This window comes from Cavia porcellus, unplaced genomic scaffold, assembly GCF_034190915.1.
Source record: "Cavia porcellus strain 051 isolate PalLab524CR breed Dunkin Hartley unplaced genomic scaffold, mCavPor4.1 scaffold_4, whole genome shotgun sequence".
In the NCBI taxonomy this organism is placed as follows: domain Eukaryota; kingdom Metazoa; phylum Chordata; class Mammalia; order Rodentia; family Caviidae; genus Cavia; species Cavia porcellus.
The window spans coordinates 75,886,016-75,901,639 of record NW_026947487.1 but is presented as its reverse complement, the minus strand read 5'-3'; the positions used below and the strand labels follow the sequence as shown (position 1 = coordinate 75,901,639).

The 15,624-nt window shown below is 33.1% G+C and overlaps 1 protein-coding gene across 3 annotated transcripts in view; it reads right to left on the bottom strand.

Moving 5' to 3' along the window:
* The window catches only part of Grid2 (glutamate ionotropic receptor delta type subunit 2), a 1,371,796-nt gene that overhangs the window by 836,391 nt on the left and 519,781 nt on the right, over nucleotides 1-15,624 (bottom strand). The gene's annotated exons all lie outside the window — the stretch shown is intronic.

Here is a 15,624-nt window from a genome sequence, read left to right as displayed (position 1 = left end):
TTAAAATTAAAGTCCTAATAATAATGAGTATTGTTATGATGTTAAGAAATGTTACAGCAGATAAGAATTGCCTTCTTTCTCATTTAAAAAATTACTTAACTTCACATCTGAAGGATGATGTTTATGATAAAATAGCTGCAATCTAAAATATTTCAAAAAGTACCCTTTTGGGCAGATATATTTAAGAATAAACTTTTGAAAACAAGCCCCTGTTATGATAAAATATTGAGATAAAATTGGGTTTGCTCAAGTGCTCTCTAAAGAAATGAAAAAAAAATAACTAGTTTCATAACAGAAATGGTCATTTAATGGTAATTGAGACTGAATTCATGACATAATTTCTATCCAACTATCAGATTAGGATAAATATCATGTACAATCATTATGTTAAGGAAAAGGGAAGTCAGATGACAGTCATCAAACTGTTTCTTGAAAATTATGCGCATAATTTGGTTTCCCAGATAAACGAAAGCCACACTAATCATCATTGTTAAGAAAAATAAACAAGCAATGTCTGTGAATTTATTAACTTTGTCTAAAACAAGTTTATTACTCATATAAATTTCATGACAAGGTTCTACTCATAATCTAATTAATTATATTGAAAAACACTGACAACAAAGAACACCTTCAGAATACCTGACAAAATACACGAAATGTGTATACTCACTGCAGAGCAGAGATAATCTAAGAACCCTGTCAGCAAGCTAAAAGATAAGTACATTTGTTTATAAACTTTAAAGTTTTTTGGCAGATATTTCTTGATCTTTACATTGCAAGAAAAATAATGAATTTTTCCACAATGTATTTCATTAAGCTTTTGAAGAATTAATCTATATGACACTATTTGGAATCAGATATTACAAAATTTGGACCTGGGATATAGCTCAGTGGTACAGCCCCTGCCTGTTGTGAGAAAAAAAAAAAAAATTACAAAATTTTAAGCCAACAAAATGTGATGTCAGTTACAGTTTTTTAATGTTTCCATTTTTAATGACCACATTTTAAAAATAATATTTTCCTAAGAAGGTTATATTTTGTTTGTATGTGTCTTTTGTGGTACTATAAATACTCTGTAGTTTTTACTCTGCCTCTCAGCAGTTGGCAAATGTTTCTCAGAGCTCCTACTCCGTGGATGTTGCTAAATTACTTACTTAACACACTCAATATAATCCTTGTGAATATTTGACATCAGAAAAGACTCTACTGTTTATCAGTAATCAATGTCTTAATAAAAAGGAACCAATAACAGAGCATTACTTTAGGAACGCATTGAGAGGCTTTGGTCCATACATCACCACGATCTTGGCATTGGCCAATGATCCTGACATCCTCCTTGCTATTGTTCATTATGAGATCCTGCCAGGAGTCAGGGTGTGAGCCAGTTCCACACAGTGCCATTGAAAGGGCTAAGAACTAGCTTTCTATAGACACGTATAAGGGTCACCAAGTGTAATCAACACCACGTTTCCTTTCTGTAGCAGCAGTATAAAGCTATACTATTTCTCAACACTATATACCGTATTTTTTATATTCTTTTCCTTCAGCCTATCCTGCAGGATATGCCAACTTTAATTATGAATGTATGCTTTTATGATGATAAATACCCCAATGGGAACTGGTAGATATGCAACCCATCACTTTAATCCTATCAGAAAGTTACTTATGTGTAAAATTAAATAGGGCTGAGACTGTTACTTTGATTGTTATCACAAAAAGAAAGAAACATATAGTTCTACCCCCCTCCTCTTTGATTTCTCATTTTCAACATTTATTATTTGACACTCAATGTATAATTCTACAAAAAGTAAGAAAAATATTCAATAACAACCTGATATACAAAAACTATTTCAAAAACAATTTCCTGAGCAAAACTAAATCAAAGTGTTTCTCAGAAATGTGAACACAAACCATAAACATAATTATAATCATTATTAATAAATTTAATATATCTTGCCACATGCAGCACTTTGAGAGACCATATATGCAGTATTTTAAGAGATTACTTCAGATGATGGTTTTTTTGAAAAATAGTAAAGACAAAAAATCATAAATGAAAAGTTATAAATCAAGGCAGAAATTATATAAGTACTAGACATTAATCCTTCTGAGCAAATATCTAATATTTGATAGTAATTGTTTTAAAAGTAGGTAATTCAGAGTGATGAAGATATGCAATGAAAAAAACTTTTCTTTTTCAGTCATGATTTGCTTAAAAGGTTTTTGTTGTTCAGTTGTTCACACTGATTGGCAAAAGACATTAACAAAATAGACTTACATGATAATATGGCATATTTAGTGTGGGTTGAATATAAGATTCATGTTCCTGAAGACTGCTAAAGACGTGGATAAAATTTAATGCAAAAAAATATAAAAGTCCTCCTCCATATCTTTCCTTTATTTAATAAATACAAATAGACTGACAAGCCCTGAAGTGTTCCCCTATGCTATTTTTTCAAGATATCTAAAATAAGTGTATTTACTATATGCTATTTTTAAGTTTTTACTTTAGTTATTTATTCAATAATAATTAATGGTTTCACTTGAGAAATAAATGACAGGAAACTAGAGTAAATCTAAACAAAACTGATTAATTTCTAATTATAAAATTTCCATCTTATGACTAGTCACCAATACAATAGGGCAGAGTAAGGTGATACAATTCTTTTTCTCAAGGCATGGATGACGCAAAACAAGTAAATAAGAATTTTCTTCACAGCCATTTATTTCTGTATTTTATCATGCACTTCAATGCCAAATAATGAAAGACTGAAAAAAGGAGGAACTACATTGATTAAGGTAATTAATGATCTCAAATTTTAAGGAATAATACATAATATAAAATAATAATTCATAGATTAAGGAAGGAGGATTTTAAGAAAAAAATTTTGTAAGAGTTTAAATTCACGCTTTTATGGAAGAAAAATTAAAACTAACACAGGATAAAAATTATCAGAGTAAGTTGAGAGTATTCCAACTGATTCCAAGGATCCTTTTTGAACTTGCTTTTATACTGCAGAGTTGATTCTAGAGTGGGCCAGAGGGATGAAACGATGAATGTACACATTTACATTAAGGAAAGGGAGGAGCAAAAGCCTGGCCCTTTTTTGTGCTTATCTAAATTTCTAAAATGTTAAGAATGAAATAAATGTGTGATTCAAAGTGGAAGAGTACAGCTTGGTTGGTTCTTTAAGGAAGTGGTATAATGACAAGCTCAACTAATAAAACATGCTGTTGCAGAGAATGTGTTGTGAAACGGCACTTCCTATCCTCCCATGTACTAGGGAGGCACCTGAGACCCTTTAAATGCCAATTCTGAGCAGGTCCGTTTAAGAGCTGATATTCTGCATTACTTACAAGTTTTAAGGTGAAGCTAAGCTCCTACTCCAAAGCCAACTTCAATCAGTAAAGTTGTAATATTAAGGTTAATCTAAACCATAAAGACAAATAAAAAATCTAGAAACCTTGGTGTTGGACAGAAGATTTAAAGTCTAGGATTCTATTCTGGTGATATGGGGGTGGGGATAAGTTCCCACTTGATTTAGAAACAAGATGGGCACAAACATTGAGAAGCTTTGTCAAGTCACCCAGAATTAAGGAAGATTTAAATCTGAGAAGGATGAAAGGCTGTTCCAAGCAAGGTGGCTAAGATCCAGCTTCTCCTCTGCTTCTGAGCTCAGCTCACAAGTGGAAAAATTCTTGGAAAGCCTTGAGTATCAGCTTAGGAATGTTCAAGCTAGTGAAATTCTGCCAAGAGCACAGACATAAGAGCATAGCAAGAAGCTCAGCAATGCTGATCTTCAATTAATCGTGATTCAAACAAAGTCTGTATTACTACCCACGTTCAAGAGAATAATCAAGTTGTTACTAACAGATGTTTCTTCTGCTCAGAAAGGGGGTTTTGTTTATACTACTATGTTTGCTTTGATTTAAGACAGCTAAGATATACTGAACATATACTTTTCACCTCTCACCCGATAACCAGAGTATAAATTTTCTCTAAAAATGTTAGTCACTCTTTATGCCCCCAACAATTTTTCCATTGAGAGAATGATGAATTAGTGTTTATGGACTTCTCACTGTAACAAATAGCATACCTTATTTGTAAAAGTATGTTGAAAATAAAACTAATATATTAGTTAGTAATTGTTATCTAACGAGAGTGTCACAGTTTATCCTAAATCTTCATAGCAAACCCTAGTCTTCTGACTGTCTACATCGTAAACTCTTGTGGTAGAACAGTTTAAACATTATAAAAATCGTATTTAAATTTACCCCTGTTAATAGAACTCCTATGAATTTATTCTCAACACCAACGTAAGGAAAATATGAGTTAAAATTTCTATATTTTACAGTTATGCTTCGACTTATTGATTTGTTGTTACAGTCAAGTTTAAAGACATTAGGAGCTCAAAATGTGAGTAACTTATGAAATTAATTTATTCAGTAGAATCCCAACTTCAGTTCCTATCTTTGTACTGCATAGAATTTGTTAAATTTTGTATTTGAATAACCTTAACTTCCAGTAACTTGAAAATTCCCTTGAATGTATGATTCAAGCTCTCACTAACACTGGCTCTCAATAACTTTTACCATCCCTATGTAACAAGTAGATTTGTTTCCCAGAAAGATCACAACACAGTGCACATACTGATCAAGAAAAGCACTGCTTTGAATCATTCAGCTAACAACACAAAAAGCTGTTACACTTAAGCATAGTGAAATTAGATGAGCACTGTCTTGTGTAATATTTGTTTCCACTAGAATCCACCATAACCTCATAAAGTTTTATGGACCACTTTTCCAATTGCTAGGTTTACAGGATGAAGCCTTTCTTTATTACTCTAAAACCTCTTTGCTGGAATACACAAATATCTCCTTCTTCCATTCCCCCATTGCTACAACTCCTCCAAACTGGTTCCATTTCGTAACCTAACTTTCAATCTCTAATTTATTTGGTCCTTGAAGTTTTATTAGCTTTCATCTGTCCCAACTAATGTATATGGGTATTATTTTTGAGATTTCTCCATATTATTTCCCTCATTGCTTTGTCTCTCTACCCTGCACACTTTTGTGTCTGTTTCATATTAAAACCTCTCCTGGTAAAGTTACCCTGTGGGCATTATATTCTGGAAACTAAATGCATATGTACTTTTCTGTAGCAATAGAGATATGAATATCCAATCTCACAGTACACTAATAAAAGCAAAGATGTTCCATATCAAGTTATTAAACTAATAATAACTGTGAGTGCACAACAACTTCCAAGACAATAATTACATTCAGTGAAAATAAAAAGATATTAAAATTATTTTTATCTTTGAGAAAACTCATGTGCAAAATTATGAAATACCTTTTGAGGCTTAAAGTACCATGAGAACAATAGAATAATCAAAACAGTATGTAGAAAAAAATCTCGAGAAAAATTACGGTGGTACAGTGGTGTTATACTTGATAAAATTGAATATTTTTGCTTAATTGTAGAAAGAAAAAATAATGCTTAAAAGTGGTACATAGCTTCCTGAAGTCCTTATAAGTTGAGAAATGATCATGATCCAGTTAAAACAAAAATCATTTTGTAGTTGGGCTTGGGGTGCATGCCTATATTCCCAGGACGCTAGGAGATGGAGGCAGAGGTACTCCAATTTGTGCCCAATCTGGATACTTTACAGTTATGCTTCGATTTATTGATTTGTTACAGTTAAGTTTGAAGACATGAGGAGCTCAAAATGTGAGTAACTTGCTAGAATTTACCTAATACAAACAAACAAACAAACAAACAAAAATAAACAAGCAAACAAAAAAGCAGAGAATGTAGTTCAGTGTGAAGACCCTAGTTTCAACCCTGAGTACCAAAAATAAATACATAAAAACATACATTTCCAAGGATCACTTTGAGTCATTTTTCTGCTCAAACTCTATCACAAACGTTGTGCCTAAGTGTTGAATTGACAGTGGCCTATAATGGTCCACTCTCATCTTTCTCTGTCTCACTTTCTGCTTTTTCCAGGTTTATGTTTCTCCTAATACATTAGCTTCTGGTGGTCTTCACAGGTATCAGGCAATGTTCCCAAATGTAGATCTTCGTGTTTTATCTTGAGAGACCCTAGCACCACAACTCATCTTTGCACCTCTGTCATTGGTGTTCAAACACATTTTCCTGACTAACTGCAGTTATCTCTCCCCGACACTCATCATCTTATCCCCATTCTCTCTCCTACCATCATCTTCCAAAAGGCTATGAAATTTATTTACTCATTATATTTGTTTTTAGTAGCATGCTGTCTTCTCCACAGATTTGAAGATCTTTTATGTTTGCATGTGTATACATTCCAAGTGCATGTATACATAAAATATACAATCAATATTGTTCACTGACAGATTACACTTTGCACAATGGCATCCACCTCTTTTTCTTTGTTCTCTGGTGTGAAGCCAGGATTATAGTATTCTTCCCCTTGTTAAGTAATAATGAGTGAATCGAGAATAATAAAGCCCTGTTAAATCAGGAATTAGATGCTTGTAGAGGTTTATCAAAGGCAGAGGCCTACTAAGTAGCTGGAATGCATAGCCTTAGCAGAGCTTCAGGGATGGAAATAGTCCAATATCGCCATTTGTTCACCGAAATTCAACCACCCTTATCAGAACTCGGAATACTGTCTCAGAATCTTCCTCCTTGGAACCCTGTATTCTGGAGAATACTTTTGAAGACAATAATCCAGAAAAAAAAAAAAAAGCTGAATTAAATAAAAATAAACTGTGAACATGAAGACAAGCAAAAAGAAAACAAAAGTAAAGATATTTATAAACATACAACAGTAGAATTATTATGCTTACTGATTTTTTAGAGAATAAACAACTTTTTAGTATAATTAGGATGCTTAGCTAATTGGCATAACTGAATTCATGATTTGTTTCAAAATGCTGCCAAATTAATCATAAATCCCAGCAGTTGTCTTTTCCTTAACATTCCGATGTTAAATTTTGAGTTTGAATACTCTCTTATACATTTGTGTTCCGTTTGCTATACAGATCTAATGAAGTGGCATGCAACATTAAACCCTTTATAGAAATCAGAAGGCACTGAAAAATTAAGGATTATTTTTTAACATTAAATTTCTGACACATGTTTCTTTTCATTGCCTTCAGTGTGTATCACTGGAAAACTACCTTCAAAAAACCATGCATATTTCCCATTGAAATCCATTAAAGGTTACACGTAAGTATAAAAGGATAGTATTTGGCAAATAATGTATTTGGATCTAATTGACTGTACACTGAAAGCATTAGGTTCGCAATAATAGACAAAGCTGAATCTCAGAAGGTGAGAGTTTTGCTGAAGTATCTAGAATTTTTCCTATTAAATTGCCAGAATCTTTAAAGCACTCCCCCTCCACCATCCTTTAATTATAAGAATTTGCTCTCTTGCTGAAAAGCATTGGAATTTCACAGAAGTTTTATGCTGCATTTAACAGTTCAAGGTTTCAAGCTAATAAAAAATAGACTTTGAAAAAAATAGACTTTGAAGAGACAGGAATATGCCGTGTATGTGTTGGTGATGACACGGTAACTTGTATTATCATTAGAATAAAATTAAATTGTATTTCATGCTTTGCTGCTTTTAGAAATCATTGGGGAAAGTGGTGTTCTCTGATCCACGTCTACCACATAGTTTGATTCTGTACGTGGTTGTTAAAAGGCTATATAAAAATATATTCCTTTATTTCCTTAGTAATTTAAAACCTTTGTTCCACCTTTTGTGACATGCAAAGGATAGAGAATGGATGTGCAACTTTTATAACTGATGATTTGAATGTTCACATGTGACCAGGGGATATCATGATCTCCTGTATTAAAAAATGCAATCAATTGGAAATAACTAGAATATTTGAAATAGGTGTCCGCCCAAACTTCTTTTGTGTTTTGATATATAGAGGCACCTTGGCTTACAAACTAAATTTATGGAAATTTATTTACAAACTAAATAATTTTGGAAAAAAGGGTCATATTTATGTTTGTGTGAAGAAGATGGCCATGGTTGTATTAGTCACCTGAAAAGATTTAGTTTGCAAATAAAAACAAAATTTTGCAAACTGCAAATTTTGCAAACCAAATTTTCTGCAAATGAATGTGTTTGTGAATTGAAGTTCCACTGAATGAAAAGATTTTTATTCTTTCATTGAGAAAACTGTTAAATGCATAGACAGGGAAGCGATTAGAGACACAGTAGCTGTAATGCTGTTCTGGTCAATCACTTCTTAAAATGAAAAGGTGCAGGTGCTTGTTTTGCCAAAGTCGTAGCATCGTAAATCTTAGTTTGCACTTATGAAGGTCACACTCAATCACTATGGTACCTTAGGAGAATACTCATTTAATTTCTTCGCAACTTTTTCCCAGTTTTCAATTTCAAGGGAGCTAGTATCTGCTTACAAGCATTTAGGACCTGGGCTAATGAGGCTGACTTAATTTTCTCTTTTCATTGTGCTCCAGCAACTGCTCGAAGGCTCTCTAAACCTAGGAAATAACATGTTTCCTACACAGTGATATACACGAGTGCTTTTTCCATACAAAGAAAGACCTACTACTCTAAGTTCAAATGCTGCAGTGAAAATCTTTCTGTGTTTCCAAATAGTTCTTCAGTACAACCAAGGAAAATGTGGCTTCCACGTGGCTTCCTGTGGGAAGGCAGCAGGAAAAGACTGCAATGAAGGAGATGAATGAAAGGGCAGTGGTGTTGGCTTAAAAGTGGATTCCTGTTCATTTTGGATTTCCTTATTCTGGAAACCAATACTGAAAACTCTGTCTTTTTCCAGGTAATACACAGCACTGCAGGAGTGAAAATAGTTTATACAGTGATGCCTCAGTTGCTCAGTTCATTCCAAATTCAAGTTCAAACACTGAAAATATTTTAAATAGGTGTCATCCCAAACTTCTTTTGTGTTGCTGTTACATTTTGAGTTTTGAACTGACATATTTTAAATCTGGGTTTTGAACTGACAAATTTTCCCCATAAAAATAATGGAAAAGCAAAATTGCTTAATTGGTTCTGAGGCTAAAAATTACACTTGGGTTACAAATATCACAATGATTTCTTAAGTCTACCGTGCTTTTCACAGTGTTTTTGTTTTGTTTTGTACTGTTTTGTTTTTCCTTGTACAGGGAATCAAACTCAGGCCCTCTTACTTGCCAGGCAGGTGCTGTGCCTCTGAGCTGTATCCAGCCCTCACAGTCTTTCTTTTAACTTTACTGTTGGGGTCACTAACTTTCTTTGAAGCCATGGTTCCTATATTCCATATCCCCACACACACACAATGACAGGAGTGTGAATGCACTGACACAAACACTGTCTGCCACCTAGGTGACAGTGGCACCTAAAATATCCCTAAAGGATACCCTTTGTATCCTCAGTGAGGCACATATAACTTACTCTCCATACCTACAGACTGTTTTTTTCCAAACTAGATTTTCATTTCAGATGTCCAGCAAAGTTAAGAATGTCAAGTAGATTCTTTTTTCAAACTTTGGTGTTTGAGTAGTGCAAAGTTTGAGCTTTGAAGCCATTGGAAGTGCCACTATATCCCCAACTGCATGCTTACGCACCAAAACACAGGAAATAAGAGTACAGTCGTTCCCCTAGATCTGCCCCTGCCTCCAGTGGATGTCAAAAACCGCAGTACTGGTGAATGCTAATTATTATTATTTTTTTGTACCTGGAATAGAACTTTTAGGATCTCACGCTTGCCAAACTGCTGATCCATATCACTGGCGAATCCTAATTACTCTATGTTCTGTTGCATGCTTACATATCTGTGATCTAATATGATTTAGAAAATAGGTCCAGTAAGAGAGTAACATAAATGACAACAGAATAACTGTAATAAAAATGCAATAGTGAAATTTATGTAAATGTGATCTCCTTTATCAAAATACCTTATTGTACTGTACTTACCTCCTTGCTTACAACGATGTGAGATGATGCTATGTCTATGTGAAGAGATAAGTTAGGGAAATGATGTGGCACTGCAATGTGAGCTAAATGTTACTTTATCCCAAGGACTGGACTACCCTGCTGGTTGATCTGATAACCGAGACAGGTATAAAGTGAGCAGAACCTGGATAATGGATAGTGCACAGAGTGTGTAAAAACTGGACAAAGAAATGAATCACATCTTAGATGGGACACAGCAGAATCATTTGTGACTGCTCAAAAAGGTGCAGAAATAAAAAAAAAATCATGAGTTGTTTATTTTTGAAATTTTCCATTTAATATTTTTTCACACAAGTGGTAGAAATCATGGAAAGTGAAAACATGGAGAAGTTCGGATTACTGTAATTGTTTTTTGTTAGTTTTGACATTATTGCTAGAAACTAAGAGGTCAGGGGGAGAGTTTGTTGGGAAAGACCAGGGAAGACAGCTGCTTTTTAGTTACTACCATCTCTAGATAGAAAAATTTTGAATTCTATTATCAAACTCCAGGAATAATTTTCTGACGTAGGAAAGCATTAGGATCTCTGTTACCAACTAACAAAACAAAGACTTCCGTTGTAAAGATTTCACTTGGCAGACAGCAGTATCTGCTATTAAAGCCCAGGACTATTTGACTTAATTTAATAAGTGATATAATGAGTCTGCTTTTAATCTTGTTTTTAAAGAACAGAGAAATTAAGTGATAAAAATGACATCAATTTAGCAGTTACAATTAGCAAAGTGTATCCTTGACTTAATCAGTACTACATTGCACAGTATATGTCTCTCATTATAAAATACAGTTAGTTTAAATAGCAATCTCATAATGTGAATGAGTATATCATATATACAGACATACTTGCAAATATGTTATAAAGATTATAAAACTATATGTATATAAGATTTTATATATGCACAAATTAGATTCCTAGATTACCTATACCAATGAATAATGTTTAAATGAAACTGCACTATAACAATATTTTCTTTACTTTTAGTGATATAATAAGAAGCACTAAATTAATGATGCAATTACTAGCCAAAACTCCCTTGTATACTTGTATCAGGGCCTCATTTAAAGCAGTGCATTTTTCTTCTGCATATCCTAGTGTTATCTTAATTCTCAAATAGTTAATGTTGAATATAACACTTGAGCCTGCTTAGTCCTTGAATGCATACTGCCTGAAAGCTCTGCTAGGATCTCTCCGAAATTAGAACGTATTTATTTTGCATTTTATAATTATTTTTGTTTTGGTTTTGTTTTATTATTTAGGAGCTACATAAGCCTCATGGCCCCATTATAGATAGGCATGGTACCTTTTAGGCATCACAGGATTTACATACCAAAGTGCTCCTAACGCATTTTCAGAACTTCCATAAAACCTTATTGTCCATAAATCAAAGTTAGCTCAAGATTGGACTACATTAGTTCATTTAAAAAAATGTAAATCATGACTAAAATACTGATGAAAGAAAAAGTTGTGTAATTGGTTTGAATCCATAAAATTCAGGCACTACTAGAATGTTAATGAAAAAATAGTCAGATATCTTTGGCTAGAGGTGCTTCACTGCTATTTACTGCAGCTTTCTTAACTTGGAAAAGTTTCCCCACCTCCTACACTTGAGTTTTTCATTTAGGGATAGTACCAAATTTACTGAAATTACATACAGTGGAGCAGGTACAATGTCTTGCACAGTGGTTAGCCAAAAATCAGTGAGGATTTTAGTAGTAGTTAGTAGATATTTCAACCTCAGACAATTTTTTTCTATACCAGACTGTATTTTGGTACCTATAATAGAAGACAGCTGGTTTCCCCATTAGACAGCTAAAGCTATATAGATGATCTTCCTTTCATATCCCCAAATTTGTCTACCATGAACGTATCCTTCCTCACTAGATATATATGTTGATGCTCTATAAATAATACAGATATCTCTGGTCACATCTGAAGCATCTATAAATATCTTTTCCTCCATTCTTTCGGAAGCTAACCATTCCCTGGTTTTATTTGTTTGCTTGTTTTGGATTTGGTGATGTGTGTGTGTGTGTGTGTGTGTGTGTGTGTGTGTGTGTGTGCATGTGTGTTTTCCTACATGATGTATGAGGACAGTCATGGCAGTGGAAGATAGGAAAAACAACAAAAGCAAAAAAGAAAGGAACATGGAAAGCCCTTCTCTGTCCCTTACGTTGTATGTAGACTACTTATCCCCGGATGGGTAACATTCACACTCATAGTCCCAGAATTGGACCAATCAGACATTCTAGAATACTGCCCCCTTTGACTGCATGAAAATTTGGAGATGCATCTAGACAGAAACCATAATACCATCTCTAAAATTGTTGTTTGCCTGTATTAGCCTCAAATATTTCCCATTTCATGCTAAGATAGTTCCAGACATGTGTCTTATGAGTTCAGTGGGAAAGAGGAAATGTCCTTAAACTAATAATGAAATTAAGTTCTGTGGTAATGGCAAATAGAAAATGTTGATTAAATATATATGATATAATATACAAATATAGGAATACACATAAAAATATACATACTTATTTGGTGTAAACCAGTCAAAATGGACACTGACCATTGACAAAAATTATGTCTACATAAGGGATCTGTATCGTATCTTCAGGCTATTCAAGAACTACCTTTGACCTACCCTAAGGACATATTATAAAGTACTATTCACCAGTGTAAGCGTGGCAGGAACAAAGATTTTTAAGAGAAAAATATAATTATGCACACCAGAAGACTGGTTAAGTACTATCAGGCAGTTAAAATAAGCACAGTACACTACATATGATTTTGAGAATTTCTAACAATCTAATTACTGTGTTGAATTTATTTTACCTGAAAATTGTTCTATTAAACAGACTTTACATAACTAAATATTCAACATGAAATCAGACAAATACTACGTACAACAGGAGTGTTCTGTCTAAAATTTGTACTTGTATTAATGAAGCCAAATATTTCTGCAAACACTTTGGTGGCCTTCACTTTAAATATTGCCAAGCTGGATCTCTCGGCATTCTCACTTGAATGATTTCTTGTTTTTAAAGATGAATGTTATTTGACATATGTCAAACATAATCCTTTCTTTATAAAATTCAGTGGAATTTGGTTTAGTCTGTCTTTCTAGTGATTCAAAATAACACTAAACATTCATATAAATTCAAGCAATAAATCATCATCTAGAACCATGCAAATATCATTATCAGACACTGAAAAATAAGAAACTTCAAATCACTGAAAACAACTGAGAGAAAGACAGAGGAGACACAAACAGAGAAAAAAGGAGAGAGCCCACACCTCGGTAAAGGTGACTTCTAGATTTTTATTGATTCTGGATAAGTGGGACAATCATTATGAGCACACTTCAGTCCATATTTCTCATATGTGGACATAATTATAATGATTGTTTTCATTAAATTTCTGGTTTAAATTCAAACCCAGGATTTTTATGTAGTTTCTAGAGTTTATAGGATATAACCAAAAAGATCCTGATGGCTTCTTGCTATTTGCCATCTCAGTTTTCACGTTCTCAGAAACTAACCAGCAAATTTAGAATTTGACTGGGTCAGCTTCAAACTCACTGGCTCAGACTGATGTATCTATTTCCTCTTTTAGATTTATGATGCCACCATTCCTTACCTATGCAGTACTTGAAAACTTAATGTTCAAAAATAACACATCATCAACCTTGCATGATCCTAAAACATTACCTGCATTCCAATATATCTTCATAAATCCCATTTTGTAATTCTGACTTCTATAACTAAGCAGAGTAGGTAATGAAGTCTTCTAGTACTGATGCTCTCATTTTTAAAATAATTTCTTTCACTTGTGCTAGCTGTGGGACAGTAGGAAATCTTTAAACTGAAGTACTGAACTGTCTCTCCAAACTTAAGAAAAACATTAAGCAGACATTTTTAAAGCCTTGAAGATGAAGAAGAAGAAAAGTTCCACATGGGCTACTATACTGTATTGTAACATCAAAAAAGCACAGTGTTAGGATCATTCTATTGAAGATCCTTTCTTTTGCATTGAAGGAAGAAAGCACATTGGAAGGGACAGTCACTGATTTGCCCGGAGCCTGAGAGCTGTGAAAGATCATAGCAAGAATTTAGGGTGTTCTTCATCTCATAGTCCTTCCTACTTTGCTCGAGGTCCCAACATCCAATACAAAGCAAATGATGCTCAGGCAGTTAATAAGGAGCAGATGATTAACTTTGTTTATTCTTCCATCCCACTAAATATTCATTTTATTTCCAATCCTTGAGGACTCTCTTCGTTACTGTTTTAAACTTTATGAAGGATAACTTGAGTAACACAGGGACTATTCTCAAAAAAGCATTTCTAATGTGACTTATACTAGGACAGAGAATAGACACTGTAGCTTTGTGTGACTTTAAAAAAGTTCAAAGTCCATAAAAAAAATCAATATTAAAATAACAGCTCTCCTTTGTATTTTCAAAATGTATTTTTGATTGCTTTTTGGTCTTTCTTGTATATTTTTGAATTATCATTATCTTTCTATAATCTAACTGCGATTATACTTTACATAAAATTTTACTTACATAATATGTACTTTCACTGTTCTACTACATGCATTTCCGTGTCGTGAAACACTTCAAGCAAATATTATTATTATAACATTTAAAGATATGGTACACAGTCAAAGGTATTGGTATGATATATTTAACAACTATTGTTATTTTGGACATTTGCAGGTTGTTTTTGTTTTTAAAGCTGATTTTTATTAATTTCTTTTCATTTCACTGCTAAAGAATGAATCCAGGGTTTTTGCACTGAGCTATTCTCAACACTTATTTATTTTAATGTCAGACAAGATCTCTGTGTGCCCAGTCTGGGTTTCAAAGTTTGATTGTTCTGCCTCAGTCTTCTACAATGCTGACTCACAGGTATATCTTACACCTGGCCACATTAAATTTGTGCAAAAAATGTGTAAATGAATCTCTGGTTTGGCTCCTTCATCCTACAAGATATATGACATTGATTTCTGTCTTTTCACCAACTAAGTCATTAGTGCCTTTTATTATCTATCATTTAAAACATTTTTCTAGACAAGTTACACATATTTTATATGCATGCATATAAAATGTATAGATAAAATATCCTATTTCACTGTATAATATTTACAGTAATATGACTCATAAATTGTGTTCATATTATTTACTTGGAATTTATATTCCATGTTTGCTGTAATGAAATTCTGTAGGTAATATTTTATCTTATGCTTAACAGTTTATATGCATAAGTAAATTCTTAACTGTAGCATAAGAAATTACTTTTAAAGTGTCATTGAGATGTTTATAATTCTGCAACCTGTTTTTACATTAAAAGAAGAGATCATTCAGCATGTTAGCGTGGTATATATTTTATGATTAATATTAGGCCTTAAATATATTACTTGTTCAACATTAAATTTTTATCTATTAATTCTTAAAATTTATTTTATGTATTTTTATCAATTTTTCCATCTTAATGATCAAAAGGAGGAAATTTTCATGTATAAATGGATATGACAGCTAATATTTATAGCCTGATCTTTCTAACCAGTACCACGAATAAAGAATGTGCTGTCTCACTTTTAGAAAAGATATAACTTACTTCCACCACAAAATCATATAACTTGCC